Here is a 10420-nt window from a genome sequence, read left to right as displayed (position 1 = left end):
CTTTAGGAAGCCAAGAACTCATATCCTCAACCTGCGGCATAAACCAGGAGTAGGAACTTGAAGTGATGTGTGGATGTTCAGTCTCAGGCCCAACCCCTGTGACATATTCCTCCCAGGAAGACTGTGTTTCCCAAATCTTCCCAAATGATGCCACCAATTGAGAAGAATTAATTTCTATAACTTCAAGTCTACATGCTTGCTTTCTCTTCCATGAGCCCATTCTTGATGCAGAAAAACTCTGGAAGTAAGCCTTTAAATGCCTCAACACCTGGGTTACAGGAATGAATACCTATAGGAGAAAAACATTCATGACTGAAAATTTGTTTGGAAAAGATTTGATTTCATTTGAACTATGGATGTTCATGTGTCTTTGTGTGATATGTGAATGTTCATGCTTCTTAGCAAATAGGATAGACCCTTGTGTATTCCTCTAGCAGGAACTGCAAGAAGTTCTCAAAAACCCGACCCCCCCCCTTTTTTTTTGCAAATGAACTTGACATAGCTGCTTGTCCATGTTTTGAGTCCTGTAAATAATTTAAAAACCTATTTTATCATCTTGATATTAGGTAGCAGGGAAGAATTCCTGCAAGAGAAAATCCTCTTCATGTAAATGATTTGGTAAAGTCCTTAGATATCACAGTTGGCTGTAGTTTCAAGAAATTTTTATCTCATGGTTTTCATTATGAAGAAAGTTAATTATTTTCTGTCTTCACTCAAGACTGATGGTGGAGATCACTGCATTGTGGTTTTCACTTTGCAGTATTTGAAGTAGATATTGAAGTGTTCTATACATTTAGCAAATCCATTGAGTTAAGTTTATTTTGTGGTCTTCATATTCTTTCTGTGACTTTTGTATATCTCCTATGGTGTTTTCACTTAGTGATAGGTATTTTTCTGCTGAAATGTTAAGAATCAGATGCCCATCATCTAAGTGTTACATTGCTTATTAAAATATCAGGCAGTGTGTGATCATGCTTTTCAAGTAAGGCTGTCTGAACGGTTAGAGAATTGTTGTTCTTGGTTTTGTTTTTCATATTTTTACAAATTCCCTTGAAATGTTTGTTACCCAGCCTAGCTTGTATGTCAGTAATTAGTTATGGGTATATTTGAACTGAGAAACCTCAAGTCTTAGTCTCATGAGTGTAAATCTAATGGTACATGATGTACCCAAACATTTGCTGTTTTATCAACGTATTTTAAGAAAGTTAATGTTAGCATGCTTAATAGAGAATATAAAAAAATCTTAAATACCTCAAATGTGGATCCAAAACGACCTCTACATCGGACTGGTAGAGATGTAATAATGTAGGACGATCAGTCGTCAATTGCATATTTCACAGTACAGCTTGAAGTCCTAATGGAATTGCTTTCTTCTGAGGGAATTATCTACAGATGCCAGATAGTGGTAATATCAATGATTTATTTGAAAAAAGCTTCTATTATATGTGTAATATGATTATAGGGTTTTAGGCCTGACAGATATGTGGAGATCATAAGACAACACTGTGTGGTTGATTTTTGTCTCACTTCATATGGTGATCAAAATTAGGTTACCAGCTTTGTACACCATACACATTTCCCACTGGGCCATCACCCTGATAAGTTGAAACATTAAGTCAATAAAATATTGCCTTCTTTTCAGATTGTAAACATGTTTTCTTTGCAGGATAGAAGAGAACAGTAGAATTTGAATAATAAAATCTTCTAACAATTCAAAGTGATAAACTAGTATCTCTTTTTTATTCTTTTGTGTGGAATGTGTTATTTTGTGGGCTAAACACCGTTCATAATCATTTCTCAGAACCCCAAGTTAATGCTGTAGTATCGTCTCACTAATAAAGTTTGTGGCTGCTAACCCTGATGACTTGAGTTTCTCAGTGTATATTCCAAGTGCATGCCAGGGACCAGTGGAGCCACAAGAGGGCATTTGTAACTGGAATTAAAGAGAGTAGTAAGCTGTCTGGAGGTTGTGGGATTCAAAGTCCGGCCCTGTGGATGAGCAGCTGAAAGACCCGGATAAATTCAGACCCCTCTAGCAGAAAGAGTAGAGCCAAAAAAAAAAAAAAAAAAAAAAAAAAAAAAAAACATAGCAGGGAGAGAACAACCAAAAATCTAGGCTAGCCAGTTCAGTGACTCTGTTCCAGGAAGTAGCTGACCATAGGACAGAAAATTAGATAGGCGGAGTAAACAGAACAGGATGCTGGGAGAAAGAAGCCGAGTCAGGGAGTCGCCATGATTCGCCCACTCCAGACAGACGCAGGTTAAGATCTTTCCTGGTAAGCCAGCTCATGGTACTACACAGAATATTAGAAATGGGTTAGATCAATATGTAAGAGCTAGCCAATAAGAGGCCGGAACTAATGGGCCAGGCAGTGTTTAAAAGAATACAGTTTCCGTGTAATTATTTCGGGGTATAAGCAAGCCATGTGGGCGGCCAAGTGCTGGGGACGCAGTCCTGCCTCTCTTATTACAACAGAGTGGCCCCCAACGTGCTAATGAACTCCACGTAAAACCTGAGAGGGCTTAAAAAGGACACAGAGAATTTAAGACAGCTTTTTGCTGTTTGTGGGTTGCGTGCGGCAAAGAAATTGTCCTGACTCAGCAGCAGGAAAAAACTGGCTGTTTTAAAATGCCGGCTTTCTGCACTGTGCCGCCATTGCGATCTCTGTCTGGCTCCTGCGGGAGAAAGAGTCTTTGAATGGAGCATTTGGAGTAAAGTGCTACGATTTGTTTGATGGCAACTAGACTCACTGTGTGCCTAAAAGGAAGTCATTTTGTGCTGCGGCTCAGAGGCACAAGCAGCTCCACCATGCTACTGGTGCAATGTACAAGGATCAGAGGCACGAGCGGCTCCGCCTGTTTTTGACCTAGGAATGTCACAGCTTAGATTCTTAAGTGCTTAGCGATTTAAAAGCACAAAACAAAGTGCTCCTGGATAGTAAAAAAATTAGATTCACAATAGAACTGATTCAGACACTGTTGGATGAATGTACATAGGCTTGAGAGAGAGAAAAATATATATATAAAGAATAAAGTTAATGTCTTAAAAAAAGGGTAAAGTCTTTAAAGAGACAGAGTACAGATAGTTATAGATTAAAAGAAATAAAGAAAAATAAGCCACTTAAAAATGGAAAATTCACAGAGAGTCTGGATTCTTTGTATTATTGTGTTTTCTTTAAAATTTTTGACTGTAAAGGAGCTAAGTACAGAGAGACATTTCATTATATGGGCTGCCAAGCTAAACCAGAATGGATATAAGGGTATTATGATTTCAGAATATGGGTCTAAGGATATGATGCTTTGGAGAGGGTCTTCTTTTGTTTTCACAGAGGATGAGACTCTGTGGATTGTGTCTATCCCAATATGGTATGATAGACCACGCCCTCCTGAAAGGTTGCTGTGAACACCTTCAGAAAATTACTTCACTCAACTGCCGACTGAGATGACCCTGACACACAGGTTACACCGTGAAAGATCTGAATACAGCGCCCCCATTCAGCAGGAAGCAGTTTGGAGAGAAAAACTGCGCCCATGTTCCCAAATATGGTTTATAAATGTTCTTTTACATTTAAAGGAGGATATGATATAGATATAATTTGCATTGGTATGGATTTTAAGGTCAATTTTGTTATATGCATATGTATTTCTGATCTTGATTAAGGTATTGTGATTGTGTAGTTCATTTAAAAATGTAATGTATAATTAGGAAATATAGGTTGTTAATGGATAATCATCAATAATAATAAAGCTTGTAGTTATGTTAGTTAGATTTTCTAGATATATAGAGATATATTTCAATTAGATAGGTATTCTTCATATCTTTCAAAGACTGCAGAATATGGCATTTAATGTTTTAATAACTTAGGGCTTTTCATGACAATGAGACACATCTACTCCTGGCAGCACCAATCTACTTCAAGAGGATGATGGGCATCGAAGAGGCTCCTTATGGAGTTTGATAGCCATTTGGGCAAGAAACTGCTCTTGCATGGACTGATGCATAAACTGGACACAGAGAACCCGCAGAGAGAGGACTGCTGAACTTGCCTAAAGGTGAGATGTTCTTTCGTGGTTCCTGATTCATGAAAGAGTCTGCGAGACATTCTGCAGGGACACAGCAGAAAGTGACTGAACTGTCTTTGGAATTTTCCTGCTTCATGGAAATGTCTGCTGAAAACTATGGGCCTGTAGGCTGAAGATGGATGCCCCAACGGTACAGAGGAACTTTGGGTGACTGTCCAGGCAGCAAGATGTCTCTGTCATTTCTAGAATTTTCTTATTTCTTGTTTACTTAGGTAATATTATATCCTTCTGGAGTCTTTGATGGAGTTGAAGAATGGTTAGTTATAGTTATAGTTTTCATTAGTTATGATAAAAGATAAAATAGATATAAATATTGTAACTGTAATTCTTGCTTAATAACTGTTCTATGTAATTTTACTATGTTAAAGTTAAAGCCTTTCTTTTTTGTTTAAACAAAAAAAAGGGGAAATGATGGAGGAATTACTTTCAATTAATAAAGAAAACTGCTTGGCCCCGATAGGACAGAAAATTAGATAGGCGGAGTAAACAGAACAGGATGCTGGGAGAAAGAAGCCGAGTAAGTGAGTCGCCATGATTGTCTCACTCCAGACAGACGCAGGTTAAGATCTTTCCTGGTCGCCGGGCGGTGGTGGCGCACGCCTTTAATCCCAGCACTTGGGAGGCAGAGGCAGGCGGATCTCTGTGAGTTCGAGACCAGCCTGGTCTACAAGAGCTAGTTCCAGGATAGGCTCCAAAACCACAGAGAAACCCTGTCTCGAAAAACCAAAAAAAAAAAAAAAAAGATCTTTCCTGGTAAGCCAGCTCGTGGTACTACACAGAATATTAGAAATGGGTTAGATCAATATGTAAGAGCTAGCCAATAAGAGGCTGGAGCTAATGGGCCAGGCAGTGATTAAAAGAATACAGTTTCCATGTAATTATTTCGGGTCATAAGCTAGCCGTGCGGGCGGCCGGGTGCAGGGGACACAGCCCCTGCCGCAGATATTACAACACCCCTCTAGCAGAAAGAGTAGAGCCAAAAAAAAAAAAAAACATAGCAGGGAGAGAACAACCAAAAATCTAGGCTAGCCAGTTCAGTGACTCTGTTCCAGGAAGTAGCTGACCATAAAAGTTAGATTATAATCTTGAGAAACAGGGAGTTACCCCTTTGTGATTATCACTAGTATTTTCAGAACTTTCCAATGATGCCTTCCCACCCCCTTTGGGTTATTGGGTTATAGTTTCTTCCCTTAAATACCTCTTCTCCCAGCTACTCAGGGTCGAACTCTACCCCTGCGTGGGAAATGAGTTTTGGTCCCAGTGCACTGGTTCCTGTCCTGTCAATAAACCTCATGTGATTGCAGCAAGGATGGTCTCTCGTGAGTTCCTGGGGGGGGGGGGGGAGACAGTCGTGTTATCCCAAGACTGGAGTGAGAGTCTCCTCACTCTGGGGTTCTCTCACATCCAGTGTTCTCATCTGCTGAGCCATCTATTCAGTCAAGTGAACATGTAATTATAGCAGTAAGGTGTGAATGGATGATTGTCGCGCCCACCTCGGCCAGCAAGGAAGACGCAACACCGGAGCTCTTCTTGCAAGCAGTTTATTCAGGACCTTATTCACAGTTTCTCTCTCTTTTCCTCTCCCTCTCTCTCTCTCTTCCCTGGGCAAACCTCTCCCAGCCCTTAAAAGGCACGGGCCGCCAACCCCGGATTGCCACATGGGCACTATCCATAGGTCCACGCATATGCAAGCAGCTGACAATCATTGCGTGATAATAGCATAAGTCAGGCCTTAGCCATATAAGGAGTTGATTATTACAGAGAGCACTTGCTTTCGGGATCGCAAAGGGCGGAAGCCAGCACCATCAGGTGCGACTCCACGCAGCTCTCTACACATCGCCATCAGGTGCAGCTCCACGCAGCTCTCTACAGTTCCCCCTTTTTGTTTTGCAAAGCAACAGGCAAGAGTAGAGGTCTGATCTCTGTTAAAAATGGAACATGTACTAGTGTCTGTCCAGGTGTCATCCACCCAGAGAACACTAGACCTGTCCGGTGTCTTTTTACAGAGGTGGGAGTTAGACACCAACCCACGTGCAATCAGACTTGCTCTTCTTGAGGTCGACTTCTCTGACCTCAAGTGCAGTGCGCAAGCCTCGCATCCTGTGCTCAAATATAGATAACCAAGCTTGAGGGGACTGTCCTGCTTCAATGGCTGTGAAGGCCTGAATGATCATAACTGCATTGCAATGCTGTGAAACTCTCATACGACAAATGCACCATAGGCATACCAGGGAGGCAAGCACCATTAAGCCTGTTAGGGCTCCTACTCCCGCCCACTCCTTCAGATGATCCAGGAGGATAGTCCTTCTGCCAAGCAGGCGTCCATGCGGGTTGAATTAACAGTCACTATGGCCATCCGCAGCTTCTCAAGTTGTTTTTCAAATTCTCCAGACCAATTACCTAAAAGATAACAAGACAATTCTTTAGACAAATTAGCTGCATGGGTAAAGTCTTTATACTGAATACTGGTCATAACACAGTCCAGGAAAGTTCCAGTTCTTTCTTTTCCCAATACATACGTCCACTCCGGCCGGGGACAACCCTGTTCGCTTACCCCTCTTTCTTGGTTGGTTCCACTTGCTGCCAAACCGAGTGAAGGACATCAGGCTTAACACATACCACAATCCACCCTCACCTTCTGAGGGTGAACTCTCAGCGTTCCCTAGTTCCTGATATCTCGGCTGGGACCTCCAAATGCTGTTCAGGGTCAGATTATATAGAGATAGCCATGCCCCAGCCAAACCCACCAGAAACCACTCTCCTACCATCAGGAGCTCCTGAAGGGCTCCTGCTCAGAGCAGCTGTTCGCTCTTTGGCGCTCCTGCTCCAGTTTGTCTTAGCTCCAGCACTTGTAGTTGTATTTGCTGATGCTCCTGGCACTGCTGTAGCATCTGCCAGGCTAGGCACTGACTGGGCTGAGGCAATGTGCCTTCCACCACAGCCACCTAGCAAAGCTCTACTCCAGCTGCCTTCTAGCCTCAGCTGCATTCGTTCTGGGTCCAAACTGGTGCATGAAGTGGAGCGGAACTCAGGAAAGCAGGCTTGCTGCTCTGCAACCACTGAAGGGTCCCACTTAAATTATCTCTTAGGGAATTTGGATGTTGTCAATCTGTCTGGCTACTTCCTGCTGAGCGGGGACGCTGCATTCTTAGGGGTATTTACTGCAATTTACTGCCATTTTCCAGCCGCACTAGGACACGAGTTGCGGTGGAGGGGGAAGAGGCAGAGGCTCCACCTCCCCACCAAGCTGGAAGGTGGAGGCACGCTCGGCGCGAAGGACAGGGGCCCCGACCCCTTCGGAGTGGGGCGGATCCCGCCCTGGCCTGTTGCCCTGGACTGGGACAGAGGTCCAGGCCAACGGGCCTTGCTTTTTGTGGTCGTGCTGCATTTCTGTGTCCTGAGGCCTGCGCTGGAAGCAGGCCTAGGGTTTTTGCCTTGTCGGTCCTCAAGGCAGGTCCCGGGGTTTGAACATGTTGCAGCCCCTCAGTGCCAGCAGCCTGGAGCCGCTTGGCCTTGGAGCTGCAGCAGCTCACACTCCACTGCAAGATTTCAGGAGGTCTCGAGGATTCAAACCACATGAATATCGAATAAACCCTTAGGCTCTCATCATCTGTGGAGACAAAAACAAAGCCTCCTTTCCAAAACATCAAATTCTTAAGCCTATATTTTAAAGTTCAGTCCAGAACACAAAAGACAACACAATCAACATATCGAAAGCAGCATCTCATTAAGAGTCAAAAAAAAAAAAAAAAAATTGAGTGCGAAGGTGAAGCGCCCATCTGAACAATTGTTAGATTCGTAACCCATCCGCTCTTGTCGCGGCCCTACTTCTACCCTGCTCTCCCTTTTTCAACCGGTGAGAGCAGAAAACCCACTTTTTGTCGCAGTCCCTCTTACCTGAGGATTTACTGGTGCCACCCCCTGACTGCAGCAAGTTCTGGGCTCCACGGAGAGAGGTTTGGAGGTTCCCTGTACGGGCCACCACTTGTCGCACCCACCTCGGCCAGCAAAGAAGACGTAACACCAGAGCTCTTCTTGCAAAGTTTATTCAGGACCTTATTCACAGTTTCTCTCTCTTTCCCCCCCCCCCCCCCCGCCAACTCCGGAATACAACGTGGGCACTATCCATAGGTCCACGCATATGCAAGCAGCTGACGATCATTGCGTGATAATAGCATAAGTCAGGCCTTAGCCATAAAAGGAGTTGATTATTACAGAGAGCACTCACTTTCAGGATCTCGGAGGAGAGAATGGGGGAGAGATTTGCAGATGGGAATAATCATTATAAGGCTTCATTAAATTACTTAGCTTTGCATCTATTTTACTTTCTACCTAAACCTGTTAGGACCTGTAGGGTACACTTGTTACCTTACATTTTCATCACTGTTTCAAATTAGTCAAAATAATAAAAATTGTGCTTTTGATTGTAATTAATAGTTTGCTTTTATCTTTTCTACTCTTTTTAGTTTCCAAAAATCTCTTACTTGAAATTTTTTATTCATTTGACATACCAACACAGTTCCTTTTTTCTCTCCTCATCCTGCTTCCACCCTTATTCCCTCCAACTCACCTCACATCCACTGCTTCTAAAGGGTGAGGCCTCCTTTGGAGAGGCAACAAAGCCTGGCACTTTAAGTAGAGGAAGGAACAAGCCCCTCTCCCTATGTCAAGGCTGAGTAAGGCATCCTACCATAGGGAATGGTTTCCATGGAGCCAGCTGATACACCTGGAATACATCCTGGTCCCACTGCCAGGGACCCCTCAAACAGACCAGGGCACACATCTGTTGGCACATGCAGAGGGTCTAGATTAGTCCTGTTCAGGCTCCCCAGCTGTTGGTCTGGAGTCCACGAGTTCCCATTAACTTAGATCAGCGGTCTCCATGAATTTCCCCATCATGATCTTAACAACCCCACCCTCTTGTTCATATAATCTTTCCTGCCTCTCTTTGACTGGACTCCAGAGCTCTGTCTGGTGCTTGGCTGTGGATCTCTGCATTTGCTCCTATCAGTTACAGGATGATGGGTGTGTGATAACAGTTAGGGTCATCACCAGTTTGGTTACAGAGTAAGGGCAGGTCAGGCACTCTCTCCACCATTTTAAGATTCTTAGAAGGGGGGGTAAACCTTGTGAATTGCTGGGAATTTCTCTAGCCCCGGATTTCTCCATAAGCTCATAATGGCTCCCTCTATGAAGATAACTCTTTCATTGCTCTCCCACTCCATTCCTCCCCAACTTGACCATCCTTTTCCATCATGTTCTCATCCCCTATCTTCTCCTCACTACCTTGACCATGCCCAGATTACCCAGGAGATCTCATTTGATTCCTCTTCCAAGGGCAATTTATGCATCACTCTGAAGATCCTCCTTGTTTTCTAGCTTGTCTGGATATATGGATTGTAGTCTGGTTATCCTTCACTTTACATTTAGTATCCACTAATGAGTGAGCACATGATGTGTTTTTCTTTCTGGATATGGGTTACCTCACTCAGGATGATTATTTTCGAGTTCCATCTAGTTTCTTGCAAATTTCATTTTGCCATTTTTGACAGCCAAGTAATATTCCACGTGTAAATGTACCATGTTTTCCTTAAACATTCTTTGGTTGAGGGGAGTTTTTTTTTAAGATTCTGGATATTACAAATAGTGCTGCCATGAACATAGTTTAGCAAGTGTCCTTGTGGTATGATTTTGCATTCACTGGCTATATACCCAAAGTGTCAATGTTGGGTCTTTAGGGTACATTGATTCATGATTTTCTGGTATACCACAATAGATGATTTCCAAAGTGGCTGTACAAATTTGTACTTCTACCAGCAATGGAATTGTGTCCCCCTAACTCCACATGTTTTCGAACAAAAGGTATCCAGTCTTTTTGATCTTAGTCATTCTGACAGGTGTAAGATTGTGTCTCAGAGTCCTTTGATTTGAATTTCTCTGATGACTTAAGATGTAGAGCAATTCTTTAAATGTCTCTTGGCCACTTGAGATTTTTCTCTTGGGAATTCTCTGTTTCAATCTGGACCCTATATTTAAAAGAATTACTTTGTAGTTTTATGTTTACTTTTGGGATATATATACATATATATATATATACATATATATATGTATATATATATTTTAAGCAATAGTGTGACTATGAATTTCTGACTGTCCTAACATCACTGTCCTAGAACGTCAGAGATCTGCCCACCTTATCTCTAGAGTGTCTGCATTATTTATGGGCCCATCACAACTAGATGACTTGTTCTTTTTGTTATCTTAATAGGGAAGAGTGGCTGAACTGGGTGGTTAGCATGGCCAGGACATAGTCTCTGTTTCTAACTGTTGTAACAAG

The sequence above is a fragment of the Chionomys nivalis genome, chromosome 3, assembly GCF_950005125.1.
Source record: "Chionomys nivalis chromosome 3, mChiNiv1.1, whole genome shotgun sequence".
Taxonomy (NCBI): domain Eukaryota; kingdom Metazoa; phylum Chordata; class Mammalia; order Rodentia; family Cricetidae; genus Chionomys; species Chionomys nivalis.
Note: the sequence above shows the minus strand (reverse complement) of the source record.